The following is an 18285-nucleotide window of genomic DNA, read 5'->3' as shown; positions in this document are numbered from 1 at the left end:
TCAGACCACTGTTTTTCAAAATAATTCACTGTGGTTACAAGTTGATTATTAAATCCACTCAGACACAGAGACAAAGCCACATGCCATTAACACAAACTCAAATTCTAAAATGATTGACATTAAAATATGGATAAATCACATAGCTTCCATTATATAACTTATAATAAAAACATTGTTTCCACTTATTAAGATGACTAATTAAATCTCTCACTAAAATCAAGATTTAAAAATAAAAGCAAATATCATTAGAAGCACAGCACCAGGAATAGACACTCAGCCCCTTAAACCTGTTCTGCCATTCTCGATCATAGCTAATGGCCTATTTCCACACCATACTTTCATATTATCTCTATAGCCCCTAAGTCATCAGTAAACAGATACCTAAAAAAAATCTGTTTTGGAATTACTTAATGATTGAGCTTCCATAGCCCTCTGGGGTAGGTAATTCCATAGATCGACCACCTCCTGAGGGAAGAAGCTCCTCCTATCTCCATCTTAAATGGTTTGTCATTTAGTCTGCTTTTCCCGGTTGCAGACTCCAACAGCCAGAGGAAACATTCTTTCTACAGTTACTCTGCCTACACCTTTAAGAATTTTGTAAGAATTCTGTGAGACCATTTCTTATTCTTCTCAACTCCAGAAAATACAGGCCCAGTCTCCCCCATCTTTCCTCACAGGACAGTTTGATGATCCCAGAAGATGAGAGAGCCGAAAGTAACATTGCTCAGAAATCAGCTTCAATTAATCTAGCTTTTTACAAACAGACATTCGTCAACAACCAGCTTACAACTTTGCTAGGATGTCACTATTTGATTGTTATCAAACCGGACAGCCACAGCAGTAACTCTCCACTCCCTCCCAGACAATAAATACATTTATACTTCCACATTACCAACTGTGTAAAAGTATAAATGTTTATCCCTTTAAAGAAGCTAAAAGACCCATAAAAATGCTCACTTCAGAAAGGAATAAAAAAGGATATCCCTCTGCAAAGTTTCATGTTAAAAAAAACCTTCCTTGCCATTAGAGATATTCTTGAAGTCAAAGAGTCATGATTGTTCCGAAGTTTGCAATTTTAATGTTCTGGCATTGTGGCCAAGTCGCTGATCATGTACAGTTATCTCTGGAATCTTGACAGGCACAGTTTGCTTAGGAAATGCACTATTCAGAAGTTTCTTCAATCATTCTCTCATAAGAGCAAATAGATTTCATCACAAACTCAAAACGAGGCTCATTTTCAAATTAGGACAGATCAGCGTAGCAACCTATCCTCACAGGCTACTTGTTCCCCAATTCACTCCAGATCATAAAGGACTCTGCTTCATCACATTATTGTTCAAATAGCTCCGCCAGTGATCTGCAGCAGGACAAGCAAGTATCAATCATGTGATTTCTAGAAAGCCTTTTTAAAAAAAGTCAATTCACAACTACCTTTCAATAACTTGTCACTCCAGGTATTTCCACATAACTTGAAATAAATAATTTCTTCCACGATCCTTTAGAGCCTAAGCTCTCCAGGCAATAATATATGAAGTATCTTCCTTTTAATAGGCAAATAATGCATCAATTTAATTTCTCATTGAACAGATGTCTGATCCAATAGTGCATCATTTCCTTAGTACTGCAATGTAGAGAGAGACTAGAGTATGTGCTGAAAGCCTAGACTGGAATTCCAACACAGGAGCCTCTGACCTGGCAGCAAGAGTGCTACACTGGACCAAACTGACATGAAATGATTCATGTAAAGCTCAGTATAGTTATTAGGCAAGGATTAGAGAGAGCATTTAGTGTTTCAGTTTTAAAGTCATGAAAAGGGGAAAGCTTTTAAAATTCCTACATTTTGAAAAGTGATACAAACATACAAAATAGGGAGAGAAGAGGGACTACTCAGTCTGTTGAACCTCATCCATTTTTCAACAAGATCTGTTTGTGTTTCCGTTCCCACTTACCCGTGAACATCTTTGATTCCTTTGCCTAACAATAATCTATCCACCTCAATGTTTTTAGGATAATGACCGTGCTTTTTAATCACCATCCAAGGCAGCTTTCAATGTCACACAACCATTCGAGAGAAATAATTTCTCCTCAGCTCTGTCCTAAGAGGGTGAGATCTAATTTTAAAACAATGCCTCCAAGTTCTTGACTCACCCACAAGTGTACACATTGTTTCCATAGCCACCTTGTCAAGACCATTCAGGATCATATACTCGTCAATCAAGTCACCACTCAATCTCATTAACTGGAATGGAAACAGGCCCCACCTTTCTGACATACCCTGCTAAGATAACTCACACAGTCGAACCATCAATTTGGTAAAGTTCTTATGCATCGTCTCCAATGCATTTACATTCTTCCCTAAGGAAGGAGACCTGAATTGCACACAGTATTCCAGATATGGTCTCACAAATGCTATATAGTGCCGAAGATAATATAGCTACTTTGATGTTCAATATCTTTCATATTAAAATATAACATTCCATTAGTTTTTGTAATTAAGTGCTGTACCTGCATTCTAACTCATGTGACTCATGCACTAGAACATATAACTCTCTCTACACCTCTGTTTAAGTAGTTGCCTTTATCATTCTTCCTGTTAAAGAAAGTGCTTATGGTTCCCAATTAGCAAAAATTTCATCTGGAAGTGGGAACATAATTGAAAAGAACAATGACCAGAAATCCATGAAGAGGAAATCAAATGGCATCATGGTCAACACCTACTTTATTACTGAATGTCAGGTTATTTTGACCAATTGTGTAAATCAGTGCTGTGACCAATTTTTTTTTTTCCTTGTTGATTAACATTCAGATAGATGTAACTAAAGTGATCTGTTTAAATCCTCTCTCGGCTTGCATGAAGATTTTTAGCTCTGATGTCGCTGAGCTAGGAAGTTGATTTGCAGATGTCTTGTCCTCTGTCTAGGTGGTATCCTCAGTGATTTGGAGCCTCCTGTGAAGCACTGCTGTACTGAGTCTTCTGGAATTTATTGAATTTCATTCCTACTGCTTCCGGTCTGCAAATCAACTTCCCAACCTACATGCCCACAACTAGGGTTAAACCCTCTCTGTTCAGTTGTTCCAAGCTTTTGTGCCAGGTTTCTAGGAAGAGAGCAATGATTGCCAGCATTGACCCCTGTAACACTGTGACCCAAAATTCCAATCGGGATCAGAAACTTTTCTGGACTATTAGCTTAAGTGAGTTGGATTCCTCTTAATTAATCAGCTTTAAAGAGCTTTTCTGGAAGGTTCTAAACTGGAGAAATAGCTATCAGAGTTTTCAATTTGCCAAGCAATTCCCCTAGTTGCAGTGAAATCTTTGCAAGATCCTGGTGCACAGCTTCTGTCTACACTGCTGCCATGACTACCTGGCCATCAGGATATCTCTGACTTTATCAGCGCTACACAAATGCCAATTTCTGTGCTGGGGAAGATGAGGAAAAACATTGACACTTCATATGGAACTTTCAACACTTAGTCTTGACCGAATTAGTTTGAAAACTCATTGAAATCACCAATAGGCTTCCCATGGTTCTTGAACCGAGATACATGGATCTGCAGATTACCTGACCAGACTTTTGGAGAGAATTGAAAATGATGGGGCTAAACTAGAAAGTTACTAGAAGGCTGTGCAGAATATAAGAGAGATGTGAAGTTGAATCTTATCTTGGCAGTGTTGGTGAGCTTATTTACACTATGGATGTTTACAGTACTGATTCTAAAAGCCACCATAAAACTGCTGTGATTTATAAACATATTGATATTGAACAGTTTCATTAATATAACTCCATGGCTAAATATTTAATGGAAATTAGTGCTTTGTCAGTAGCATAGGAGATTTTTTCTTTGTCCTCTTTATGACGTCCCCAAAACAAAGTCCCACCATGGGAATTAGTTAAGTTTGCAAGAGAAACAGAAATTGCTGGCAATCTCAGCAGGTCTGGCAGCATCTGTGGATATGAACATTTTGAAAGGCAAGGTGTCAACACAGGTTGACACGGTAGTGAAGAAGGCATACAAGTCAAGATAGTAAGAAGACCATAAGGAACAGTAGTAGGCTGCTTGCCCCTCAGACCAGCTCTTCCATTCAAAAGGATCTCGGCTGATCCAACATTCATCAAGTCCATTTGTTTTCCCTTTCCTAGGTCATTTAATTCCCTGACAGATCAGGAATCCATTCTATCTCAGCCTTAAGTATACACCAGGTGTCTGCCCCCACAGCCTGCTGTGGCAAGGAGTCCTAAAGACTCTCAGCCCTCTAAAAGGAGAAATCCCTCCTCATCTCAGTTTCAAATTGGCCCCTCTTAATTCTGAGGCAAATCCCTCTGGCCTTAGGCTCTCCCACAAGGGGAACCATCCTCTCAGTATTTATCTTGTCAAGCCCCTTAAGAATCCTATATTTTTCAATGAGATCACCACTCATTCACCTAAACTTTAATGAGTAGAGTTCCAACCTGTTTAACCATTGCTCGTAAGTCAATCCCTCCATACTGGGGATCATCCCAGTGAACCTTCTCTGAACTGCCTCCAATGAAATTATATCTTTCCTGAAATAAGGGGAACAAGATTGCTCACAGTACTCTGGATGTGGTCTCATCATCATCTTGATCAGTTACAGTAATACTTCCCTACACTTATGCTCCAACCCTTTGAAATAAAGGCTAACATTCATTAACCGTCCTGATTACCTGCTGTACCAGTATGATAGCTTTCTGTGTTTAATGCACAAGTACCTCAGAGTCCCTTTGTGTTGCAGCTTCCTATAGTTTTCCTCCATTTAAATAATCTTCTGTTCTCCTTTCCAAAATGAACAACTTTGCATTTTCGCACATCATACTCCATTTGGCAACTGTTTACCTATTTACTAAATGCATCAATATCTCTTTAAATTGCTTGTGTTCATCTCACAACCTGCCTTTCCACCTACTTTTGTGTTGTTTGAAAAATTGGCTATAGTACATTAATTTCCTTCCTCCAAGTCTTTAATATATTTTGTAAACAGTTGGAGTCGTAGCACTGATCCCTGAAAAATAACCCCTTAGCCCCACTTCTGGTTTCTTGTCCATAGCCAATAGATTATTCCAAGCTTATAGGCTCTTGATTTATCTTAACGTTTTCGGAGATACCTTGCCAAACATCTTCTGGAAGTCCAAATACAAAAAATATACTGGTTTCCCTCTATCCATTTTATTTCAAGGAAGTCTCAACCACTAATAAATTAGTCAGACATGATTTCCCTTTCACAAAGGCATGCTCACTCTGCCTGATTAGACTCCGATTTTCCAAAGGTTCTGCTATTACTGCCTTAATAATTGATTCCAATACTTTCTAACAATAGATGTTCGGCTAATTGGTCTGCAGTTAGTGATTTTTGCATCCATCCCATTTTGAATAGGTGTGTCTCATTAGCAGTTTTCCAATCCTCTGGCTCTTCTCCAGAATCCAGCGAGTTTTAGAAAAATACAACCACTGGTCTACTATATCTGCAGCTACCACTTTTAGGATCCTAGGATTCAAACCATCCAGGTGAATTGACTTAATTACCTTTAGCCCCATTAGTTTGTTTAATACTACTACTTTAGTAATGGTGATGGTACTTCATTCCTCCCCAGCATTCTTTAGTATTAATGGGATGTTCAAAGTTATTTTCCAACATAAAGACTGGTGCAAAATATTGGTTTGCCTTCATTAGCTGGAGCATAGAAATATAAAAGCAAGGAAGTCTTGTTCCAACTTTATAAAACATATGGAATACTTGTGCAGTTCTGGTCGCTATATTATCGGAAGGATGTGATTGCACTGGAGAAGTGCAGAGGAGATTCATCAGAATGTTGCCTATGACAGAATGTCTCAGTTATGAGGAGAGACTGGATAGGCTGGGTTTGGTTTCTTTGGAGTAGGTGAGGCAGATTTTCTTATACAAAATTATGAGGACAGGGTAGGTCATGAGAATCTTCTCCCCGTGGCACATGTTTGTTAAGACCAGATGGCATACATTGAAGGTCAGGTGCAAGTGGACTAGATGGGATTCAAGGAAAATGTTTTTCATCCAGAAGGTGGTTGAAATTTGGAACATGCTGCCCTAGAAAGTGGGAGAGGCAGGTACTCTAGTAACATTTAAGAAGCATCTGGAGGAGTACTCATAATGCCAATGTAATAATAGGCTATAGACCAACAGCACATAAATTGAATGAGTATAGTTTGGTGTTTGTTGGTTGGCATTAATATTAGCAGGCTGAAAGGCTGTTGGTAAGTTACATGACCCAATGACTCTCTAAAGAATTGGATTTTACCAGCATTTTGTGGGAAGGCTGTGAGATGGTATGATTGGCAAGATGGCATGGGAAGGCAATATGTGGCAACTGATCATCCAGCCCAGAACTCAACCAAACTATTTAAGATGTTAATCAATGGCCTCATCCCATCTCCACTGGCTTTTTGCCAATGCCTGAGGTAATTCTCTGGCTGCCTCATATGGGGAGACCACTATATACACATCAGCAGTTTGGAGAGGTGGGATCCTCCCCTTTCAGGCACACTTTACCCATGATGGCAATGACCACACCCACAATGATGCCAACACACACTAACTGGCCTCCCCTTAAACATGCCTCAATACCCTCACTTGCTTGGTTATGAGCTCATCATCCATCGATGTATTCTCCTCCACAAATGCAGCTCCTGCAACAACCACCACAAAATAGCGACTCTCCCATTGGTCGTAGGCTCATAGAAGCAGGAAGCCATCCTTGATCGACATGGGAATCCTGGTGGCAGCCACCTAATGGGTTGCTGTTGATATGGTGCAGCCCTGGACCCTAAGCAAGTTCATCTCCCTCTTTCAGTCCTAGTGATGGAACTTATACTGTCTCCATTAAATCCAGCCCAATTTCATATCACCTATCTTTATCACATAGGAAATACTGACATCAACTTTTCCAATAAACCCCATGTATGTTGTCTTGTGAGGAAACAATAATAATGACCTGTGTCATGTATACTGGCAATAATGATTGTATCTTTGAAGCATTTGAGGCTTCAAACATTTGTGCTTTTAATCACAGAATTCCCTTCATGGGATTTCATCTCATCTTTGTTCGATGTAATATATTGCTGCAAACTCTTGGCTTGCCAACAATACAATAAAAAGATTCCAGAGGGAAAATATCTTTTATGCAGCACAGAGTGATAATCACACAATTCATAGCTTTGGAATATATAACTCAACAGAAAATACTGAATTTTTTCCAAGTATAAATATAATATGCAGTCTTAAATGTTCATACGCTCACCATAATAATTTGTGACCAGAATCTCATAAATAGCAGATCACAGTGTTAATCTCTCTTTTCTAAAACTTCAATACCAACATTTCTTCATAACTCTAACTACTGTAAAAATAGTATGGTTCCCATTTTAAATTTGTTTAATTGAGCGAGCAGCAAAACCAGGGTATTCAAAACTGGCAGGACTTTGTTTTACATTTCAAGTTTAACTCAGCGATCAACATATAATGTTCTTGACCTGTTGTGCTAATACACAATACTTGCAGATCACCTGATGAGGACAGGAAAATATTAACTTTATTTATTTTTTTTTAAAAGTGTTACTGTGGCTGAATCTAGCCATGAGGTTACAAGAAAAGGCAAGATTGTGCAATGTTATCAATTCTCATGATGACATACTTGTGTTCCCTTAGCATATTACACAGTGAGAATTTACCCTTTACACACCAGGGAGTTGTAGCAACTTCTGCAGAGTAAAGTGTTAATTAGACCTTTACTCTAATAATTGTTAAGAGACAAATAAATTCCAGATGCTGGAATCCAAAGAAGATAAATAGGAGCTGGAAGAATACACAAGCTGGCAGAATCAGGAGGTGGAGAAGTCAACATTTCAGCTTTAACTTGTGTCCTGAAGAAGGGTTATACCCAAAATGTTGACTTTTCCATCTCCTGATACTGCCTGGCTTGCTGTACTCTTTACTGTAATAATAACTATTGCAAATGTGTGTAAGATGTCACGACTAGGTCAAATCACATGGAATTGGGGCCTGGGTAAGTAGGGTTCCTGTCTTAATAGTTATTAGTTATAATTAAAGTTGCTAATGTCATTGATGCTACCTCCCATCAATAATCCAAATTTGATCATACTACATGGTGACAAGCAGTGATCAGACCTATAGAACTAACAGCAATGGAGTGCCTCGCATCAGTACAGTGCAGCAGATGATGTATGAGTTTAGCTGAGCAATCTGACTATAAAAGAGGGTGAAAAGCCTGAAGAGGCAGTACAGTGGAGTGGTCAAAGGACTCCATGGACAAGCTAGTCATCAGATCACAAGATGGGAAACTGTGATCAAGGACAGGGAAAGCTCACAACGGGTCACAGTAAACTGAAAAAAATATTTATCCACACCAAGTAATTGATAGCTGCTGGGTAGAGGTCTTCAGAGGTAGGAAGGGCACATGAAACTTATACAAGCAGAAAGCATGAGATAATTTAGTGCATGGTCAATATGGTGTTTAGGTTACTTCAAGCCCAAAGTAATCTAATCCGTCTTTTTTAAGATGGCAGCAGATGACTCGTGGTGCTTTGCACAAATCTATGTTGGGATCACAGTTATTCACCTTATACATTTACAATCTGGATAAAGGAAAATGGCATTGTTGCTAAGTTTGCAGATGACATAAAGATAGGTGGAGGGTCAGATAGTGTTGAGGAGGCTGGGAGGCTGCAGTGTACAGGAAGCGTTGCCAAACAGAGAGACCCAGGGGTTCAGGTATATATTTCCTTGAAAGTGGCATCACAGATAGACAGGGCATTTGGTACATTTGCCTTCACTGGTCAGACCATTGAATATAGGAGTTGGGACATCATGTTGAGATGAGACCATTTTTGGAGTACTATGCTCCGCTCACCCTGCCATAGGAAGGATATTATGAAATTGGAAAGGATATTACTGGGAATGGATAGTTTGAGTTATAAGGAGAGGCTGGATAGGCTGGGTCTTTATTACCTGGAGTGTACGAGGTTGAGGGGTGGCCTTATAGAAGTTTACTTGGGACATCATGTTGAGGTTGTACATGATGTTGGTGAGACCATTTTTGGAGTACTATGCTCTGCTCACCCTGCCATAGGAAGGATATTATGAAATTGGAAAGGATATTACTGGGATGGATAGTTTGAGTTATAAGGAGAGGCTGGATAGGCTGGGTCTTTATTACCTGGAGCGTAGGAGGTTGAGGGGTGGCCTTATAGAAGTTTACAATATCACGAGAGGCATAAATAAGGTGAATGGCAAAGATCTTTTCCCTAGGGTAGGGGAATTCAAAACGAGAGGGCATAAGTTTAAGTTGAGAGGAAAAAGATTTAAAAGGAACCTGAGGGGCAACTTTTTCACACAAAGACTTATTCGTATATGGAATAAACTGTCAGAGGAAATGATAGATGGAGCTACAGTTACAAAATTTAAAAGGCATTTGATAGGTACAAGAATAGGAAAGGTTTAGAAGGATGTGGGCCAAATCGCAGGGAAATGGGACTGGCTCAGTTTGGGAAACCTGGTCAGCATGGAGGTGTTGGTCTGCAGGGTCTGTTTCCATGCTGTATGACTCTAGGCTAGGAGAATGGACAAGGAAGTGACAGATGGAATACAAATGTGTGAAAGTTGAGGTTATGCAGTTTGGTAGGAAGAATAGAGGCGCAGATTATTTCCTAAATGGGGAAAGGCCTTGGAAATCTGAAGCAATCAAACGGCAGCAGAGACTTGATGGGCTGAATTGTCTATTTCTGAGCCATATGGCTTTATGGTCTAACAGTATCAGTCTTTCTGGTCGAACTGGAAGAATCTTACTGCACAAACAACACGACCTTTAATACATGATAACCTATATCATACAGGACTGTTATAGGGGCACACTCCCCAGGTCTACTCTTACAATTTCTAAGTTCTCAAAGCATCGTCATAATGTGTTTACTACGCTCAATCAAGCATGAATTCTTTCAGATCCTTTTAGGCCAAAGTGTTATGATTCCAGATCAGCACAAGTCAGAGTTTAGACTGGATCATATTTGCTTTTTTTTTGAATTTAATAAGGTGGTCGTTCACTGAAACATGGACACACTATTCTGCAGATTTGATTTTAACAATAAACAGAAGTTAGTTTGCAAAATAAAAGATAAAATAGAATAAACCCTGCCATTTATGTATAATACATTCTGAAAGATTTCAATACACAACAAATGTACACCATTCAATCTATCTAAACAGCATCCTTTTACACTACACAAACACCAGAAAATTTTTTTTCTCTATCACCATCTATAGGTTTGTCTTAGAAGTCGGGACCCAGGTGTGTAGGGTTCCAGAGATGTCTTCTCTTACCATCTCCTGTATTTAGCACAGATACTTAAATTGTCGTCGTTGTTGGGCGCAGACTACTTTCTACCAACAACCCAGAACTGATCATACAATAGTACCCAGCTGAAGTAACAGTGAAAATGATCAAGGTCAGAAAGGGACTAAAAGGCAACTTCATATTTTTATAAAAACTGTCCTTGAGGAGTGTAGATATACAAGCCCCAGTAGTCCATCACGGTTAACTGTTTTTAGCAGGCAGCCTCTTGGCTTTGTGACTTTCTGTCACTTCCCGCTAACATCTCAATCACAGTGGATAACTAGTCAATCAATGATACTGTATTTAGATGAATCCTGACAATTAAAACTTCTGTGATCTTACTTCTGGAGCAGCAGATGAGTCCATAACTCATTGCTACTCAGCCATCAAAAATTGGCCCAAAGTTAAAATTGTGTGGGTTATCTTCCAAAACAAAAGCTTAACTGTGCCAGGTGCTAAATCCAGCTCAATCCTGCAATCATGGCATAACTGAAGGGTCCTGAACATACCTCACAGCTACAGTAGCAACCCACAGTTGACATTGACACTACTTTTGTCTGTATGTAATGTGCTACAATATATTGCAGCTGTAAGTCACAATTGCCATCTATGAAGTGTCAGGTGACAAAAAACTGCCTGAACCATTAAATGGAAGACAAGTTTCTTGCACTAAAGTATGACAATTCTTTTTTGAGTATTCTGAAATTGCAATGCACAGACATATTGCTGCTCTGAAACATTGCTCAACACATGAAACCTTATCGAATGGTAATACTGTTACATCCTTACTTGGTTGCAGCACATCCTTTGCAATTTGATGACACGTTGCTAATAATACTGATCTCTAATTTCTCACAGTATGCACTATGTCTGTGTTAAAGCCATGTGAGGAGCTCTGTAACAAGTTTCAATGCTATTAAGCTGAATGAGTTATGACAGCTGTAACCCAAGAGGGATCAGAGACAGAATAAAAACAGTCTGCACCACAGACAAATGATGATAAAGTGATCCGTTTAATCAACCGTCAAAGAAAATTGACAAAGGGTAAAAACCCTTTGGAATGAACAATATGGTGTGACCTACCAATGAAACAGCTTGAAAAGCAGTACCTCAATGAAAATCAAAATTATTTTTTTGGAAATAAAGGTAGCATTTCAGCTATGAGTCATGCAGGGGATGTCCAAGATGTCATCTGGCTATTCCAAGTGGACAAAATCAATTTGATCCAATGTAAGATGTTAGGTCTGCTTTGAAATTGAGATTTGAGTGGTACCTAGTTGTTGTACAAGTGTTACATTAGCACAAAGAATGAACACTATAAACATTAAATATACAATGCTCTTTCCAGACCTAGGGTAGTGCTAACCTAATCAATAAATCCACACATATATGTAGAAGTCGCAATAAAAAATTTCTGAAAACATCCTACGAAGGAAATTGATGACATAAGAAACAGGATGCTGTTGATCAGTTTTTGGGTGGGAAAGGAGGGCAAATCACATGAATTGTGGGTTCTCTGGATGTTAAACAGAATACAGCAAGGGAGAAGAAGTGTAAAATCAAATCTAACTCATTTACCTTTTTAATAATTGCAAAACAATATTTTCAACAGAAAATATAGCTCCTGTAAATCTTAACTAAAGACAGAATTTTTTTTTAAGTGCAATCAGTGTAGCAGCATCTGAAAGACATAAGACAAGTTAAAGATTTGGTTCATGACCTTTTGTCAGAACTGAATTCAATATATAGATTCCATTTGAGCCTACAATAAAAGTAGCATTATGGTTACTGAATGAAATCATTCACTCATCCTGCTTATACTTTACAGAAAGATTCCTACAGTTCTCAGCCAAACACATTATCTTTCAACTATACAACGTCTCTTAAACTCCTTTGCATAGATTTCAAACATTGAAAATTATAAAATAAAATTACATGTTTAAGAAGGCATAGTCACCATCAGGGTATCAGAGGTTGAGAAGAATTCTTCATGATAATCGCAGCCAGTGCAGTAATTGGAGCCATGTTATTGGCTTCACTATGGATTGCAAACCAGCCATCCAGCCAACTGAGCTAAACAATCCCTCCCATAGGGGCTACTCTCTCATTAGAGAAAGATGGCTGGTTGTGGCATATCCTGTGGGTCATCATGCCTCAGGCGAAGGAAAGGTTAAGAAAGAGAATCCTTTATGGTAACCTCAGCCAGTGCAAGAATTTAACACACATTGTTGTCATCACTGTATGGCACAACCCAGCTATCTGGCCAATGAAGCTAATCTTTTGTACATTTAAATTGTGAAGAGTGCACCGATTTATGACTGGTGGGGTTGGTAAAATCAACAAAAATGTTGACAGGTACAGAATCCAACAGCATTGCATTGATTAATGTTTACATCAGGTGCACTTCTTATATGTAAAGTGGGTCAGTTAGCTCAGTTGGCTGGATGGCTACTTTGTGATGCAGCATGATGCCAACAATTCCGCACCGGCTGAGGCTACCATGAAGGTCTCTCCTTCTCAACCTCTCCCCTTACCTGAGGCATGGTGACCCTCAGGTTAAACTACCAACAGTTCTCTCTCTCTCTCTCTCTCTCAAGAGAAAACAGCTCTATGATCTGGTAAGACCATGGCAACTTTTATGTAAACTCTTCCTGAAAGATGGATCTGTTTACAATATTTAAATATCCTGATTTTGACCAGCACTTAAATTTAGTTTCAGTTACTGGATTTTGCAGGCATTTTAAAATTTACCATTGAAATGAAGGTGAGGAATTCATGGGTTCATTCAGGGTGGACACATTGCTCCTACTATTCCTTGGACAAAGCATCCCAATTCATTACCAGTCTGGAAACGAAACCCTCAAGTCAATATACTCCCAAGCGAGGGAGGAAGGAGCTGGCTCCTGTTCTTTATACAGCAACCTTTTACCTTGGCTGATCTCAATAAGTTTGCACTAATGAAAACCTCACACCTAGCTCTCACAGCCACCATTTACTTCCAGCCACAGAGCTATGGTAGACACATCACCCAAAACTGTTACAGAAGACACTCTGCCTTGTCTCTTGGGCAAGGTGAAACACAATGGAAGGGAGTAAAGCTGAGCCCATGGAGAATAAGAAAATTAGCATCTGCTGAGCCTGATAAAGGAAACAGCTCTTAACATCATGTATCTGATTGCAATGGGACTCAGGGACTTAGCATCATCCTCAATCTTTCCAACAATTCCTATGTTCCTGCTGTATGCCCCTTCCCAACTCCCAGCACATCCTCTTCCTAGTGTTTTAACATGAGCAATTTGCAAATGGTGTGACTGAAATATCTCCACAAAGGGCAGCATCCTGTCACCAAGCTACCCTTTATTTACATGTGGAGAGTTCTTGACACTGATCCAGCTCCCTCAGAGCATGTGAACAGGATGTCGAGCACTCCTGTTTTTAATCCATCAGCCAGGGCTTCCTGATTGGACCAGATTAACAGCCCCATATCAAGAAAATCATATTCTATATAAGGTCCATCTGGCTGACCTCATTACAATCACTGCAGTTCCCCAAGGCCTCTTGCTTTCCTACTCACCCACTTTTGTCATACCAACCTTCCATTTTCCAAATTCCTGTTTCCGGACACCCAGGAATTGCTGCCTGTCTGGACAATGCACCCAGAAGAAAGACTCAGTGCAACAACAGAGCTAAGATGAAGGGGCCTCATCACTCAATTTGACACTTGCAGCTATCAGCTCAGATACTAGTCAGTCTTGCATACTGAAGGCCAGTAGAGAAATTGTCAGTCAGTGCATGGCAAGTGGCCACAACTGACCTGCAGTCAGATTGGGGTAACATTCACTTGGCAGGTCCCAGAGGACAGTCACAGATAGGTTTTGCTACAAAGGAGTCAAATGAGGATGTTGATGATTTGAAAGTCACAATGAAACGCTGGGTATATTGCACAGCCTGTCAGAAAGCTGTGGGAATCAACCTCCAAATGTGGAGGACATGATGCAGTGGCTGCCCTCTCTGCAGACTGCTCCGCCTTCTTGCTACCCTGCAGACAGTGCTACTGTAACCGCAGTCCCCACTACTTGCGGCAGCTGTCATGTGGGCAGATCACCAAGTTGTCTGCTGTGTAAGGCTGTAGCACTACTCTGCAGCAAATCCAGGACCTCAACACTAAAAAAATCCTTCACAAGCTCTCCAGGATACTTCTGGATATTTTGTGATTGAAAATGTCACTGAAAATTAAGTTTAAATTTGGCTGCATGGCCCTTTAAGAAATGCTACTGCAAGGACCATCCTGCAGTCCCATGCAGTGTCTCTGAAGAGTGGTGAATGGTTATGGTATCCAATGTTCTAGCATCACATCAGTTGGTTTGCATATGTGATGATAGGATTGATGATAGCATTGATTCAAAATCTTCTGGAGACAGGGTTTTGCACAAACGTCTCTATTGTTGCTCCTCTTCTTTTGCAGTTAGTGACTTTCTTTATGCAAGACCACGTAATGTATATCTCAAATAGTTGGATTTTTATTGATTCAGATATCACAAAGTTTGTTTACAAGGCTAAAATACCATGGACTGATGCACAAAGTCTGAGTCCTATGTTTACTGACATTACTGTATACTGCAAACATGCAGCTGACAGACTCTACTATCTCTACTACACAGACAGAGTGACTGGAAGCAAGTTGGATACCTTTTACACTGGAATGTCACATGACCTAAATAGCATGTAACTGTCTTAAAGATACAGGCCGTTATTATGGAATCCATGCCATAATTCAACATTTGTAATACTGTGTAGGTTGTAGAGAAAGCAGCCTACCGTCCATCCTGACCTTAGAAAGTGGTGACAGAGTTACATATTTCCACTTGAAGTCAGGCTACTTCTAGTACATGTGAATTTCTAGTACACTGAGATGAAGATCAAGATGGGCACTGCCAGGGTTACCTGAGGCTTAAACACAAATAAGGAGGAAAAGCCATGTGGTGGACAGACCTGCTAGTGGTCAGCACAGAAGTCAAGACTGGAAAAATGCTGTACTCAGTAGCTAGCAACTGTGTACTAGAATGGGAGAGACTGAACTTCGTTGACCTCTCAGAAGTGCAATGCTTCACATGCAAAAGGTTATTTTATCAGGAAGTGGCAGAAATCAGCAGACTCCCAGAAGGAGGACTGCTTCCTATTGAACCTGATGGCCAGAAACTGCAAGTGGCTGTCAAATTCACCACCAGTCTTATATTTTGTTTTGGTCATTTTACTTTGGCCAGAAATACATTCAGCATTTCTCACTTGGCTGCACACAAGCATAGTGGGGAATCATTCACTGACAGATTGTTTGCAAGAGCAAAGAATTCTATCAGCATTTCTGGTCAGCATAAGAACCAGCAGGAGCAGTGTTTGGATTTGTGTGTCTGGTGGTCATCCCACAGGCAGAGTGACACATTGGCTTCACACAACTTGAAAATCTGGGCACCTTCTGGCCATTCAATCAATGTCAAGTTGTCATGATGGTTTCGGCCTGTGTTATTCCAAGCTTTCCAATGAGTTTAGATTTACAAACTGGATCTTGAAGATGACTGTTCAAAGACATAGGACACTCCTCCTTAAAACCTAGCCAATGCCAACTGTGACAAATCCATCTAGCATAGACAATGACTAATCCAATGGCAGGTATATGAAAGCAAATGCGTCACATGCTGAAATGCATTCATATGCATGAGCAAATCTGGAGGGTCCCTTCAGTATTTAGCAGCCACAGTCCCCAGAAAGGTCATGGTATGTTACATATGTATATACAGGAGGATCAAACAGCTGAGAATATATGGTCTGTAAACATATTCAATGAAGAAAAGAAAGCAGGTGGTAAAGACAGCACCCTTGCCATTCCCCAACCTCACAACACAGTATCAGCTGCTCAAACTGCTTGGGAATGCCAGGCTTTCATTTAGCACTATATGATTCAACTACTTGCTACCACTGGGCAGATGTAAGAGTCACAAGCAACAGCCACACTTCCCCCTTATACACCCTGCAAACATCTAAAGAACCCTTTGTGCATCTTACTAATGGCCCCATTCATGACCTGCACAAACTCATTGAACCAATTGATGTTCCACATAACTGGCCACTTACCAATGGAAGAAGACATCTCACAAGGATTGGCACTGTCAAATTTCCATGCTTGAGGTGGCTCACCTTTGATCTTTTTATTTGTGGACAATGTGCATGGAAGGTCTGCACATAACTTGCACATTTTATGCTTCCCTTCAATGATTCTCCTTTTCATTGATCTGTGTCCAGTTGAGCCAAGCTCAGAGAGGGTCATTCAACAGTCCCTGCCCCCTCAGTCAGTTCATTCTCCCTGATGAATGATATGCATAAAGCCCCAGAAGAGACAAGATCTGCTTTAGTACTAATAAAGGGAAGAATAAACCTTTTCTGATTATATTTTTCTTACTGCTGATAGTAAGTCAGAGTGGCCGAATGTTATATGACATGTGAGTTGCTGACGCATAGTTGTATTCCCAGGTAGCCGTACACCTCTTCAATAGACTAGGAAATGCTATGCATCCTCTGCAGTTGTCAATGGGAAATCTGTGGAGGACCACTTCCATCATTGCTTAGAGGATGTATGACCTGATGATGTGATTAATTCCTACCTTAAAATTAGAGGTAACAAAGGCACAAATGAGATTTTCATTAGCGGATGAATGAAAATAGGGGTGACAATGCTATGGAGGGTGAAATAAAAATGTCTTATTAATGGCAGACACATGGTTAGAAATTCATCTCATGTTTAGACAAGTGACCAAGATTGTGAACAGTCTGTTCAACCTCATGTATTTACCAGATGGAGTGGATGTCTATAGAATGGTGTTTATAATGTAATTAGAACCTTACAACTGATATCACACCCACCCAGTTTTAAATAGACCTCAGATTACTATTGGTATTACCATGCTTGTGCCATCTGACAATTCTTCAAGCAGTCAATCTGGTGGACAGAGGTCGATGCACAGACTATCCTTCTATCTCCTTACCATCTCAGTTCTGGTGATGTGTGGCCTGGAGGAATGGAAGGACTATAGAATGAGTGGATGGATATCTATATGGAATAAAAGCAGATTTCCTACAAACTTAAGATGCTAAAAAGATATTTTAATGTTACTCAGTACTTTAAGTTTTTACAGTATTAAACACAAAAATTATAATCGCCAGAAGAGTGATAACTATTATTCTCCAAAATATCAATCATAAAAGAAATCTCACTGATTTAATATTACAAGATGCACATTTGAGAGATTTTTTTGGCTAGGGTCTAATTGTGTAATTGCACAATGAAGAAATCAGTGACCTATTTTGCCTAACCTTGAATCCTTCCATACCTCTTAAGTAATATAACTTTCTCTAACCATTCTGAAGAATTTCAACAGTGAAATCCAGCCATTCTTTTGTAAATTGAGATTACATTTCATTTTGTTAATTATGGCCATAATATAAGTGAATATAAAATGTATTTTTACACATGCTTCTTTTTCCCCTTCATTTCAAGCAGCATGCTGTCAAGACGACTTTTAATTTGCTGGCTTTGTATTGTGTTGATCAAAGTGACCTTTGCTTAAGAACGGACACAAATCAATTTACTCTTGCACAACATTTGACAGATAGCAGTGTGACATATAATAAATGACAAGCAACCACAAACAATGAGAGAATCTAACTGCCAGCTGTTTTACAAACCAGCAATTCTCAGACAATGTTCCAACTCGGATTTATTTGTTCATCCGATAACACAGGTGGTAATAATAAATGGTCTTTTGCAAAAAAAAAGACATTGCATTTCACAGTCAATAACAGGTGAAGATTTGAGCTCTCACTTGTTGGAAGTAGTAAT

The 18285-nt window shown here is 39.6% G+C and overlaps 1 long non-coding RNA gene across 1 annotated transcript in view; it reads right to left on the bottom strand.

The window, feature by feature from the left end:
* The window catches only part of LOC122558677, a 36279-nt gene extending 19528 nt beyond the window's left edge, over positions 1–16751 (bottom strand). Inside the window, exon 1 of the long non-coding RNA XR_006314222.1 lies at positions 16587–16751. This is a non-coding gene — a long non-coding RNA (uncharacterized LOC122558677). The remainder of the gene's footprint in view (positions 1–16586) is intronic.
* Between the last annotated feature and the right edge of the window lie 1534 nt (positions 16752–18285).

This window comes from Chiloscyllium plagiosum, chromosome 17, assembly GCF_004010195.1.
Source record: "Chiloscyllium plagiosum isolate BGI_BamShark_2017 chromosome 17, ASM401019v2, whole genome shotgun sequence".
NCBI lineage: Eukaryota > Metazoa > Chordata > Chondrichthyes > Orectolobiformes > Hemiscylliidae > Chiloscyllium > Chiloscyllium plagiosum.
Note: the sequence above shows the minus strand (reverse complement) of the source record. Positions and strands in the feature narration are given on the sequence as shown.